The following is a 15,027-nucleotide window of genomic DNA, read 5'->3' on the forward strand; positions in this document are numbered from 1 at the left end:
ACTTGGTGACTGATGACCTGGCTAAATGGTGCACAAGAGATCCCTCTAACTTGGGATCTCAGGGAGACCACACTTTGGGAACGGAGCAGATGAACCCACCTTTGATCTGAGTGGATACCACAGCTCGAACCTATTTTTTTTTAAAGAAAGAGGTGAGTGAAACACGCAAAGTGTCGTTTTTAGAAAAGCCTCATAGGCTCTGAGTGTGTATTCCTATGTGGAGGTGTAGGCCCAGTCAGGAGGCTATGAGGCCGAGTCAGCTATCTGTAATTATTTTTAACATTTACTTGTTTTAAACCTGTACCCCATTTTAGAAGTATTAAAAGATGTAAATGTATTAGTTGCATTATCCTAGGAACTAACCATGAGATAGAAATGTGAAAATATTCCTGCAGGTTAAAATATTGTTGAAAAACAACCGATTGCTTTGGTATGTTTGGGAATAGCATTGTGTGACTGTGATATGAGAGGTGCGTGACTGTAGTCTTAATCTGACGTTTTGATAGTAACATATCGAAATATGCGTAATCAGATGATTGAAATTTGGATAATAAACAGGATGATATTTTAGAAAGCAGCGGAAGGTCTATAGTTCCTGGGAGGCTTGATTTTGCCATGGTCTCTGGGAGGTTAGAGAACAGTTGGGGATCCCATGGTCATTGTCCGGGAAACAAAAGTTTATTTTTGGTTCTGTTGGGAGTATGTTTGGAGAGCTGTTTCGTAGCTATGGAGAGTCCTTGAAAAAGCAAATGGAAAGGTTGTCTTGAGTACCTGAGAATTTCTTACATTTGATATGGATTCTGTTAATATCTGAAAATATGATGAATTGTATGTGTGTATAATCGATTACTGGAGATTTGATGAAGTAATACTGGGAATATAATTAGATACAATTTAAACAACCCATATGAAGACAAACGTAGGTTTTGAGTTTATCTTTAACCTCTAATGACTCCCCATCCCGCATGAGGGAGCATAATCATCGCCTGACACTAATTAGCATAACGCAACGGACATAAATATTCCAAGAAAATATTCCTATTCATGAAAATCACAAATGAAATATATTGAGACACAGCTTAGCCTTTTGTTAATCACCCTATCATTTTCAAAATATGCTTTACAGCCAAAGCTAGACAAGCATTTGTGTAAGTTTATTGATAGCCTAGCATAACATTTTGTCCAGCTAGCAGCAGGTAACTTGGTCACGGAAATCAGAAAAGCAATCAAATTAAATCGTTTACCTTTGATGAGCTTCGGATGTTTTCACTCACGAGACTCCCAGTTAGATAGCAAATGTTCCTTTTTTCCAAAAATTTTATTTTTGTAGGCGAAATAGCTCCGTTTGTTCTTCACGTTTGGCTGAGAAATCACCCGGAAATTGCAGTCACAAAAACTGCAAAAAATATTCCAAATTAGCTCCATAATATCGACAGAAACATGGCAAAGGTTGTTTATAATCAATCCTCAAGGTGTTTTTCAAATATCTATTCGATAATATATCCATCAGGACAATTAGTTTTTCAGTAGGACCGATTGGAGTAATGGCTACCTCTGTATTTTACGCGAGAATCTCTCTGGGAGCATCAGGTGACCACTTGCGCAATGTAGCCGCTTACGGGTATTCTTCAACATAAATGCGTAAAACTACGTCACAATGCTGTAGACACCTTCGGGAATACGGAGAAAGAGTAATCTGGTTGATAGCCCATTCACTGCTCAATAGGGACGCATAGGAACGCAGCGCTTTCAAAACATGAGGCACTTCCGGATTGGATTTTTCTCAGGCTTTCGCCTGCAACATCAGTTCTGTTATACTCAACAGACAATATTTTTACAGTTTTGGAAACATTAGTGTTTTCTATCCTAAGCTATCAATTATATACATATTCTAGCATCTTGTCCTGACAAAATATCCCGTTTAGTACGGGAACGTTTTTTTTCCAAAAATGAAAATACTGCCCCCTAGTCACAACAGGTTTCAATGGATAATTTGATAAAGATGACGTTGGAGAGAATAAAGTAGACGGCACAGGTCAAAATGTTGATTTATGACCCTATGTTCAGATGACGCGTACATGCCCAAATATGGGCATCCGGCCAGGACATCCTGTTCCTGTTGTCACGTGTTAGAGGGTGTGTTATTTTATATCGATATTGCATCTATTCCTTTGAAGTTGTCATGCTGATTGATGTCTAGGGACCTCTTTGAACTGCGGGGATGTGTTTGAACATTTCAAAGAGTATGGCCCCCCCACCCCCCTGTTTTATTGACCTTAGGGCTGTTGTCTATGAAACAGGAATGTCTGGGGTATTGGCTGTGGCAGACGCATTATAAATAAAGTCCAGAACAAGACATGCGACCCCAGAACAGTAAACAAGATTTTTAAAATAAACATGGATTTTGTGATCAGTGGCAAAGCTCTGATGACTGTAACAACGGAAGCAGGACCGCGGCTGAAACAGAGAAAGGGCCATGTATAAAGCCACAATATACGATGCGCCAAAAAAGCAGTTTCTATGTGTGTATAGAACCCAGATACCGCCCGCAACTGCGCTGAAAGATCAAGTGCTGATGTCTAATGGACAGCAATGGGGGTATCAGTTTGATTACCTGGCCTGTAGAGTGAACCTCTATAAGGTAGCCGAAGGAGAAGAATATACCGACCAGACATTAGGAGTGGACTATGGGCTTGAAGACTGGATGGTTTTTCGCAAGGTTTTGTGTCCTGAACTGAGACTTATCACCAAGGGGTATAGCTTGTTCACAGGCTATGAGACCCGATGGGAAGGTACCCCTGACTCCTCGGGAAGAGTATTTCACAGGGTGAAAATACAAAGAAAGAATGGACTTCCATGTGGCTGTGTGGAGTTCTACATCAGCAACGAGGAAACCCTCAACCAAAACATTCGTGATGGAGGCCTGACTGGGGATTTTAGGTTGCGCATGCTTATTCCTTTTAAAAGTTGGGATTTAATGGAATTGAAAATGTTAGTTGTTGGATGCTCTGTTTGTACAGAGCCAGCAGCGACAGAGCATTGTTCGGATAATGAAGTGCATAATATGTTCGAATCCCAAGGATTATGATTTAAAGGAGCCCCAAGAAGGTACATCGTCAGAATGGTCATCCCCCAAAGAAAACTAAGTACGTGGCTGCGTTAACCACGCCCTGATACCCAGAGCACTGGTTCAACAAAAAAAGGAGGGTCCTTAAAACCTACAGTTCTTCACTTACGCATATACCATGGATAATCCTACAACATACCAGGACTCCGAAACGTCATGGGGGCCAGACCCTAAGGACTCTATGCCTCGCAGCCCAACATTCTACTCCCCCCTGGCAAGACCCGCAACACCCCCTACATGTACACAGCCTGAGGACGTGTTTGATGGGGTGATCAGTACTATTTTTGTGGACACCATCAAGGCCTCTGTAGCCACTCTTTTAGACGTGGTGATTGGAGAGTATATACGAGAAAAATGCATCGGTTGTGAGATCAATCACCCCAGCCAGCTCAGGCATCCTTGCCTATACGACCCCCCAAAATACTACTTCTTCAACCATTTTGAGGCGCTGGTGAAAATACTTTGGTCCTGCAGGTTTATACCATCGCTGGTCAGAGCCCTGGAGTCTATGGGTCTTGTGCCGTCTATTCCCAGAGTTTACGGGGTAACCGAGGCTTTCCTACATGAACTGAAGGAGGCGATCTACATCCACGAGAAACTCAAAGAAATCCGACACACCCTGGTGGACGACAACAAATACAGGGAAGCTGTGGTGGCTGATGTGATGACTTTCTGGCTCAATAAACCCCAAGAGACCGACTGACAATTTGTTATTTAGATGTAAAGCAATGGGTAACTATGTGTATACGATGTTAGAGAGAATAAATACCTTTTTTCTTTTGAGAGAACTTACAAATGTTATGCATCAAATTATTGAAAATAAAGTGAACAATGTATCGTTCTACACAACCCACAATTCTTGGGCTAATGTAGAGCGTGTGCTGTAAATGGAACAAATCATGAATCATGTACGACATGCGGGCGAGAGTCTACAATGGACATAATTGGTATCCCGTCTTGTGGATGATTCTGAAGAACTAGAAACAACTTTGTCTAAGATTTTACTTTATTTGTTTGAAACACCATTTACAGTGCCTTGCGAAAGTATTCGGCCCCCTTGAACTTTGCGAACTTTTGCCACATTTCAGGCTTCAAACATAAAGATATAAAACTGTATTTTTTTGTGAAGAATCAACAACAAGTGGGACACAATCATGAAGTGGAACGACATTTATTGGATATTTCAAACTTTTTTAACAAATCAAAAACTGAAAAATTGGGCGTGCAAAATTATTCAGCCTCTTTACTTTCAGTGCAGCAAACTCTCTCCAGAAGTTCAGTGAGGATCTCTGAATGATCCAATGTTGACCTAAATGACTAATGATGATAAATACAATCCACTTGTGTGTAATCAAGTCTCCGTATAAATGCACCTGCACTGTGATAGTCTCAGAGGTCCGTTAAAAGCGCAGAGAGCATCATGAAGAACAAGGAACACACCAGGCAGGTCCGAGATACTGTTGTGAAGAAGTTTAAAGCCGGATTTGGATACAAAAAGATTTCCCAAGCTTTAAACATCCCAAGGAGCACTGTGCAAGTGATAATATTGAAATGGAAGGAGTATCAGACCACTGCAAATCTACCAAGACCTGGCCGTCCCTCTAAACGTTCAGCTCATACAAGGAGAAGACTGATCAGAGATGCAGCCAAGAGGCCCATGATCACTCTGGATGAACTACAGAGATCTACAGCTGAGGTGGGAGACTCTGTCCATAGGACAACAATCAGTCATATATTGCACAAATCTGGCCTTTATGGAAGAGTGGCAAGAAGAAAGCCATTTCTTAAAGATATCCATAAAAAGTGTTGTTTAAAGTTTGCCACAAGCCACCTGCGAGACACACCAAACATGTGGAAGAAGGTGCTCTGGTCAGATGAAACCAAAATTGAACTTTTTGGCAACAATGCAAAACGTTATGTTTGGCGTAAAAGCAACACAGCTCATCACCCTGAACACACCCCATCCCCACTGTCAAACATGGTGGTGGCAGCATCATGGTTTGGGCCTGCTTTTCTTCAGCAGGGACAGGGAAGATGGTTAAAATTGATGGGAAGATGGATGGAGCCAAATACAGGACCATTCTGGAAGAAAACCTGATGGAGTCTGCAAAAGACCTGAGACTGGGACGGAGATTTGTCTTCCAACAAGACAATGATCCAAAACATAAAGCAAAATCTACAATGGAATGGTTCAAAAATAAACATATCCAGGTGTTAGAATGGCCAAGTCAAAGACCAGACCTGAATCCAATCGAGAATCTGTGGAAAGAACTGAAAACTGCTGTTCACAAATGCTCTCCATCCAACCTCACTGAGCTCGAGCTGTTTTGCAAGGAGGAATGGGAAAACATTTCAGTCTCTCGATGTGCAAAACTGATAGAGACATACCCCAAGCGACTTACAGCTGTAATCGCAGCAAAAGGTGGCGCTACAAAGTATTAACTTAAGGGGGCTGAATAATTTTGCACGCCCAATTTTTCAGTTTTTGATTTGTTAAAAAAGTTTGAAATATCCAATAAATGTCATTCCACTTCATGATTGTGTCCCACTTGTTGTTGATTCTTCACAAAAAAATACAGTTTTATATCTTTATGTTTGAAGCCTGAAATGTGGCAAAAGGTCGCAAAGTTCAAGGGGGCCGAATACTTTCGCAAGGCACTGTAATTGTAACATGTATCATATTTGTTGTTCATATACTTACAGTGGGGCAAAAAAGTATTTAGTCAGCCACCAATTGTGCAAGTTCTCCCACTTAAAAAGATGAGAGAGGCCTGTAATTTTCATCATAGGTACACTTCAACTATGACATACAAAATGAGAAAAAAAATCCAGAAAATTACATTGTAGGATTTTTAATGAATTTATTTGCAAATTATGGTGGAAAATAAGTATTTCGTCACCTACAAACAAGCAAGCTTTCTGGCTCTCACAACTTCTTCTTTACGAGGCTCCTCTGTCCTCCACTCGTTACCTGTATTAATGGCACCTGTTTGAACTTGTTATCAGTATAAAAGACACCTGTCCACAACCTCAAACAGTCACACTCCAAACTCCACTATGGACAAGACCAAAGAGCTGTCAAAGGACACCAGAAACAAAATTGTAGACCTGCACCAGGCTGGAAAGACTGAATCTGCAATAGGTAAGCAGCTTGGTTTGAAGAAATCAACTGTGGGAGCAATTATTAGGAAATGGAAGACATACAAAACCAAGGATAATCTCCCTCGATCTGGGGCTCCATGCAAGATCTCACCCCATGGGCTGAAGATGATCACAAGAACGGTGAGCAAAAATCCCAGAACCACACGGGAGGACCTAGTGAATAACCTGCAGAGAGCTGGGACCAAAGTAATAAAGCCTACCATCAGCAAGGGCATTGAAGATGAAACGTGGCTGGGTCTTTCAGCATGACAATGATCCCAAACACACCGCCCGGGCAACGAAGGAGTGGCTTTGTAAGAAGCATCTCAAGGTCCTGGAGTGGCCTAGCCAGTCTCCAGATCTCAACCCTATAGAAAATCTTTGGAGGGAGTTGAAAGTCTGTGTTGCCCAGCAACAGCCCCAAAACATCACTGCTCTAGAGGTGATCTGCATGGAGGAATGGGCCAAAATACCAGCAACAGTGTGTGAAAACCTTGTGAAGACTTACAGAAAACATTTGACCTCTGTCATTGCCAACAAAGGGTATTTTTTTAAGTATTGAGATAAACTTTTGTTATTGACCAAATACTTATTTTCCACCATAATTTGCAAATAAATTCATTAAAAATCCTACAATGTGATTTTCTGGATTTTTTTTCCCTAATTTTGTCTGTCATATTTGAAGTGTACCTATGATGAAAATGACAGGCCTCTCTTATCTTTTTAAGTGGGAGAACTTGCACAATTGGTGGCTGAATAAAAACTTTTTTGCCCCACTGTATATAGCGGATGTGTGTGTTTTAAAAATTCAGTGACAAAAGCCTGTTAATCTAAACCAAATATACAGGGTATTGCATGCTGTGATCGTTGAGAAAACAGGGACATGTATCCTGCAACGAATTCTGAATTGTCTGTTTACGTAATACATAATGTTTTCTTTAAAATAAAAATGAAAAAATTAAAATGAAATGTTGTCGTTATTTGAAAGTGACTTATTAATGTTATTGTACCTCGGAGAGGCAAGAAGGAATGCGGAGCAGATGTTGAAAAACATTTATTATAATCAAAGTAATCCTGGGTCTTATGGGGGTAAGGAACATTTACAGAGAGCTATAGCTATATGTAATACATGTATCACTAGCCACTTTAACTATGCCACTTTGTTTACATACTCATCTCATATGTATATACTGTACTCGATACCATCTACTGCATCTTGCCTATGCTGCTCTGTACCATCACTCATTCATATATCTTTATGTACATATTCTTTATCCCCTTACACTGTGTATAAGACAGTAGTTTTGGAATTGTTAGTTAGATTACTTGTTGGTTATTACTGCATTGTCGGAACTAGAAGCACAAGCATTTCGCTACACTCGCATTAACATCTGCTAACCATGTGTATGTGACAAATCAAATTTGATTTGATTTGATTTAATCTGAGTTTTTCAAACCAAAGACAATGAATAAATTGACAAAACTGACGCATCCTACGGGGTAAGGTCTGAGTGGTCTGCCATGGGCCGTTTCAGTAAGTATCCGTTTGGGTCGGCATGGGGAATGATTGTATTTCCCAATAGTATGTTGTACCGAAGTTGACCGACTGAAAGGGAGTGTAACTTTGATTATAATTACTCTTCCCTGAAGGAGGGAAACGAGTTACAACACCTGTTTGGCCCCACCCCTTCCTGGGTCCTCACGCTCATCACCTGTGGATGGCGGGGCTTCCAGCGACGCACGGATTTAATAGTATGTTGTACCTAGTTTCCCTCCTTCAGGGAACATTAGTTATAGTCATAATGTTAAGCTTGTCATATGATGAACTTCAACTTAAATACTGGATCTTACTGTTGGACAGTTTTTTTGTATTCAGATCTCTGAAATGCACTCTAACTACGTAACATTTAGTGTCTCCTTATGTTACGCTGGGAAAACAGTTTTCCAGAAATTCTAAATAATTTCAGAGTTTGCTAAATCCAGTGGTTCTAACTGAGAGTCACCTTAAATTTCTTGACAACACCCAAATGGATACTGTCATTAATGCAGTTCTTCAATAATTACACATAATTCTTAATACTGTAGCTATTTAGTTATAGTCACATAATCAACTATCATCAGCTGATTCAGGAAATAATTTTCTGAATTCCAGTCACATGATGTTGACTCACTGGCGAGTACAGTCCACACATTTCCTCAACACGCTTGATATCCTCCTCCAAAAGTTTACAGTTGTTACAGTTGCTCTCTTTTATTTCTTCTTGCTTCTTTGAGGAATACCAAGCCATGGCTCACTTGCCAAGCTTGCTTTTTTTGTGTGGGATTTGTTTAGGGCAAATCCCACACAAAAAAAGCAAGCTTGGCAAGTTCCATTGGAATTCAAGTGGATTTCATTATTTCTCTTTCACCCTTAGATCAACATATACTTCTATGATGGAGTTCTTTTAAAACGTTTTATTTGTATTTTTTGCCTTTTAATGGAATTGAGATTGTCGTATTTACAGCATGAGTTCTTTGTTCACAGTAATAGTGAACACCATTGTCTGATTTTTCTGTATATTGCAACAACAACCAAAGTGCTTCTTCATTCATTACTCTGGTAAAGACAGTTATGCCGTGCTCCATGTTGGATCCAACTGTCACGCCCTGGTCTAAGTATTTTGTGTTTAGCTTCATGTATTGGGTCAGGCCAGGGTGTGGCATGGGGTTTTTGTATTGTGGTGTGTTTTGTCTTGGGGTTTTGGTGTATATGTATTGGGATTGTAGCTAGTGGGGTTATCTAGCAAAGTCTTTGGCTGTCTGGAGTGGTTCTCAATCAGAGGCAGGTGTTTATCGTTGTCTCTGATTGGGAACCATATTTAGGCAGCCATATTCTTTGAGTTTGTCGTGGGTGATTGTCCTTAGTGTCCTTGTTCCTGTCTATGTGTTAGGTTACACAAGTATAGGCTGTTTCGGTTTTAGTTTCGTTATTTACATTCTTTGTTTTGTAGTGTTTGTGTTACTTCATGTTTACATTATTCATTAAACATGGATCGCAATCTACACGCTGCATTTTGGTCCAACTCTCCTTCACCACAAGAGAACCGTTACACCAACATCCCTTACAAATTGATGTTTATAATGTGTTATTGTCTGCTTGATTTACAGTAGCGTCTCGTTAGTCTGTTTGGACACAGATATACTTAGCTCATAATGTGTAGAGTACTGTTCCTTGATGGATAGGCTATTGTACAACACACAGAGCTATTTCCTTTATTCAGGACATTTAGAATGACAACACATTAATCAAATCAAAGTTCATTTGTCACGTGTGCCGCATACAACAGGTGTAAACCTTAGTGAAATGCTTACTTACAGGCTCTAACCAATGGTGCCAAAAGAAAAGGTGTGTGTGTGTGTGTGTTAAGGTAAGTAAAGTAATTAAACAACAGTAGAAAGACATTTGAAAAAAGAGTAGCAAGGCTATATACAGACACCTGTTAGTCAGGCTTATTGAGGTAGTATGTACATGTAGGTATCGTCAAAGTGACTATGCATATAAGATAAACAGAGAGTAGCAGCAGCGTAAAAGAGGGGTTGGGGGGGGCACACAATGCAAATAGTCCGGGTAACCATTTGGTTACCTGTTCAGGAGTCTTATGGCTTGTGGGTAAAAACTGTTTATTAGCCTTTTTGTCCTAGACTTGACTTTCCTGTAGTCCACAATCATCTCCTCCGAGTAGTCTAGTGGGATTAATGACACAATTATCTGGTGATCAGGTTATGAAATGTCATGACAAAGATATTTTAGTTTCCATGTTTCACCTGAAATATTAAATATTAAACACTTCAACTGTGAGAGACGGAATCTAAAACAAAAATCCAGAAAATCACATTGTATGATTTTTAAGTAATTAATTTGCATTTTATTGCATGACATAAGTATTTGATACATCAGAAAAGCATAACTTAATATTTGGTACAGAAACCTTTGTTTTGTAATTACAGAGATCATACGTTTCCAGTAGTTCTTGACCAGGTTTGCACAGACTGCAGCAGGGATTTTGGCCCACTCCTCCATACAGACCTTCTCCAGATCCTTCAGGTTTCGGGGCTGTCGCTGGGCAATACGGACTTTCACCTACCTGTAAAATCGGCAGTGATCAAATACTTGTTCTCCCCACTGTATAGTCCTAGGTCTATATTGTTGTTAGGTGAAGTAATGGTCCTACAGTAGGTCTATGTTGTTGTTAGGAAAAGTTATGTTAAACACTTAATGTACAAACCCTCATTGTCAGGCTGATGGCAAAGCTAGCCAAAGATTATTTTAAGTGTTTTTTTAAAAAGTATAAAGCAGTTGATTTTCAACAATAACGCAAAGATTATATTAAGCAGGACATTCAAGTGAGCCTTACACTTATAATCCAAAGTAATGTGAAATGCACTCATAAGCAACCTGGAAATGGAGGCTATTTTTGCTGTCAGCCTATGAGATCTCCCCTGAGTTTTCCCCCACGGTGGTGAATTAGTGAATAGACACAGAACTTAATGTGAGTTTCCTTGAGTAGCAATCCTGATCTTGTGCTGTAATATTCAGAATACATTGTGGAAAACTAAAATCTTCGCTCACCATTTTTGCTCCTGGCAGATATACTACATCCATAACTAGTGGTTTCCTCATTACCAGCTATACTACATCCATAACTAGCGGTTTCCTCATTACCAGATATACTACATCCATAACTAGCGGTTTCCTCATTAGCAGGGAGGAGTTTCTGCAACCAAATTGTGTGTGCATCGCCCTCGTGGTGCAATTTTAGCAAACACAGAAAGGAGCGTATTTTGAAGACCAAAAGTTATCTGGCACACTGCTTAGGATTTCAACAACTTGAGTAACTGTTGCAGGAATTAAATTCCTCTGTTTTAATACCCAATTAAAATTAAACACTCTGTCAATTCATAAGAATTTGTATGACTCTTATTTGTATAAACTGGACAGAGCCCAGTCTTAAAGTCAACCAGCAGCGTTTATTCACGAGAGTACTACCCATTATACATTTTACCACAGGTTATAAACTGAAACTTAGTCATTAGTTTTAGTACTAGCCCGTGTCATCTCCGCTCCAGTACAATGGCTGTATGGTTCTCACATCGTCTCTCCCTATTAAGATAATTTATGCCTGAGCCAAGGCCAGCTTGTGTAGATAAGCCTTCTAGCCAGTCTGGCTATAAGTTCATTCATTTCTACCATGGTACAGACAGTCATTGTTCTAATTCTTGATTATATTTACACACATTATATTCAGTACTAGGATTAAAAAGAAAATTCATACATATACAGTAACATAATAGTATTCTGATTAGTACATATACAGTAACATAATAGTATTCTGATTAGTCAGTCCTGATTGAAATGTATACATAATTAGTCATTATTGATAAAAAATTCCCTTAACAGTAACTTATTTCTAGTTACCACTGTGAAAACAAGACTAAATATGACTTGTTGCTAACTTGACTGTCTTAATTGTGAAATAATTTAACAGATGTCAATTGTTGTACAACTTCATGGTTATTATTTATTTCTAGTCTACAATCATCGATGTTACTACTGTGGAAACAAGGGAAAACAAGACAATTGTCATACAATTTACCAGACGTCAGTTGTAGTACAACTTCATGGGTATGCTCTGGGCATCACCTTTTACCTCAAATAAACAGTGTATTTCTGCTGTTGTGGGAATTTTAACCATCTGTCTGACTTTGTTGTTCACACAGGAGAGAGACAAGACTATCGTGGATCCTCTGTGGAGCCTCAACAACATTGTGATGCTGATGAGGCAGAGAAAAGTATCCTCAACAACATCGTGATGCTGAAACACACAGAGAACACACACAGAGAAAATCTTATAGCTGTGATCAATGTGGGAAGAGTTGTACTAAATCTCGTATACCTGCAATATCTACCAGGCTGATACACCAGAGAACACACACAGTGTGGGAAGAGATAAATCTAGCTATCTACCTATACACCAGAGAACACACACAGGAGATAAATCATATAGCTGTGATCAATATGGGAAGAAAAAGCTGTGACCAGAGATAATCTGGTAAAAGATCTCTGATTAAACATCAGAAAATACATGTTGTTTCATGATATCAATGAAATAATGTTTTTAATATTGTGGAATTATTCTAATGATGTCACAATGTAGAATGTTTTAACATTGTAGTAGCAGTATTTTAATGATGTCACAATGTAGAACCCTAAACGTTTGCTCTGAATTGAAAGAGTAATATTTATGAGATTTAACAAGTGTTACACTTATCACGTTGATGACCCACTTGAATCAAAATGCAACACTTCAAAATGTTTAGATTTTCAATATATCCCAAACTGTTTCTACAGATTGGTTATTGATTTGGACACGTTAAAACTGTGTTTTGACACTGCGCTATTCCCACTTAGCAAAAATGTAATTCAAAAGACGTTGAAAAGACTATGCCCGACGTCCAATATATGTTCGGTTGAAAGTGAAAGTTAAAAAGATGTATTTTCGGGTCGTTTTTTAAATTACTTGAAAACAACAATGTACTTGCAGCATATACACATGACTAATACAATTTGCTTTGAGTTTCATTTGGGCTCGTTCTAAGGGGACGAGAGTTCTAGATGCTACTGAGTTTTAGGAGGACGAGAGTTCTAGAAACTAGTGGGTTTTAGGATTCTAAAGAAAGTAAAAGGAGAAAAAAATTATATGATTGTATATATTTTTTTCATTTATGTTTTGTGGTTGTACTTTAGCACGTGGGTGCACTGATTGGTGTCACCTCGTTAGTCAGTATGTGTTACACCTGTACTGGCTTGTCCATCTCGTTAGTGGGAAGGTGTTTCACCTGAGCTTGTTCAGGTTCTATTTATGAGTGTCTGGCCCAGTGCTCCAGTTGTCTTGATAGATGTGGAGAGTCAACACCTTTTTGGTTTGCTTCCTGTCTTTAAGTTTGGTGTGGGTTTTTCTTTTGTTTGCCTCTTGGGCAGATTAACTGGGTCTCATGGTGGTTGTCTTTTAGGTCCCAGTTGTTCTTACTAGCCAACTTTCAGTAGACACCCCTATAGTGTCTTTCAGAACCCCTCCTAAAAAACAAGCTTATATTTTGGGTTGGATATTGCATCCAATTAATATTTTAATCAATGGAATTTCCTTATGCTCATTAGTCTTTCAGTTGATAGTTCTGTTTTTTATCTTCTTATGTTTGTTGTTGTTAATATTTCAGTTTATTTTCATTGTTTTTTTTCCCCTGTGAAATCATTGTGTTGCATCCAAGTCTGAAATGTGCTGTATAAATAAAGCTTAATTTGATTGGAACATATTGCAAAACAAATTAACCCAATGACTGACCAATCAAGACTCGTGCCAAACCAATGAACAAATATGTGTAAAAGTAACACATTTCTTGGTCCACCTTAGTCTGAAAAAACAGTATCACTATTCCAGCCTGCTGAAGGCGTGGTGGAGTGGTAAAACACCCCCGGCTCTACCAGGGGCTTGAGGTGGTCTCCCACAGCTCTGCTTAGGTCATGTTGTGGTCTTGCTGTTCCATTTCTTGACTGCCCCTGCAACACGGAAAGAAACACATTTAGTCATATTATATAAAATACTCAGGGCCGGTTTCACAGACAAGGCTTAAGCTTAGTCCAAGAACAAAATGCTTTTTTGAAAGCGACTTGCACAGACTTCTCTTAAAATAGTGGTAGATTTAGCCTGTTTTGGACTCAACAAAGCCAATTGCAAGAGGGCAGATTAGAGCTACTTAAGGACTAAATGGAAGCTTAAATGAATCTTTCAAAGAGGCAGGTTTAACTTCTGCTTAGTGCTGTTTGTGAGGGAGCCTTGACTATTTGTAATATCTAAGTGAAGACCAACATGCATTACAGAGGCCAGCCAGACCAGTACTTGTGGATAGGAGGCCTTTACCCAATAGAAACACGGTCTACTAATAGTTACTACATAGTAATATGGTCTACTAATAGTTACTACATAGTAACATGGTCTAATAGTTACTACATAGTAATATGGTCTAATAGTTACTACATAGTAACATGGTCTACTAATAGTTACTACATAGTAACATGGTCTACTAATAGTAATATGGTATACTAATAGTTACTACATAGTAACATGGTCTACTAATAGTTACTACATAGTAACATTGTCTACTAATAGTTACTTCATATGGTGATGTGGATATATGTTATATATAAATAACATTACATATAATATGTTACTAATAGTTACTACATAGTTACTACATAGTAAAATGGTCTACTAATAGTTACTACATAGTAATATGGTGTACTAATAGTTACTAGTTACTAGTTAGTAGTTACTTATAGTTACTAATAGTTACTAAATAGTAATATGGTGTACTAATAGTTACTAGTTAGTAGTTAGTTACTACATAGTAACATGGTCTAATAGTTACTACATAGTAACATGGTCTACTAATAGTTACTACATAGTAACATGGTCTACTAATAGTTACTACATAGTAACATGGTCTACTAATAGTTACTACATAGTAACATGGTCTACTAATAGTTACTACATAGTAACATGGTCTACTAATAGCTACTACATAGTAACATGGTCTACTAATAGTTACTACATAGTAACATGGTCTACTAATAGTTACTACATAGTAACATGGTCTACTAATAGTTACTACATAGTAACATGGTCTACTAATAGTTACTACATAGTAATATGGTCTACTAATAG

This window comes from Oncorhynchus tshawytscha, linkage group LG32 (assembly GCF_018296145.1).
Source record: "Oncorhynchus tshawytscha isolate Ot180627B linkage group LG32, Otsh_v2.0, whole genome shotgun sequence".
Lineage (NCBI taxonomy): Eukaryota > Metazoa > Chordata > Actinopteri > Salmoniformes > Salmonidae > Oncorhynchus > Oncorhynchus tshawytscha.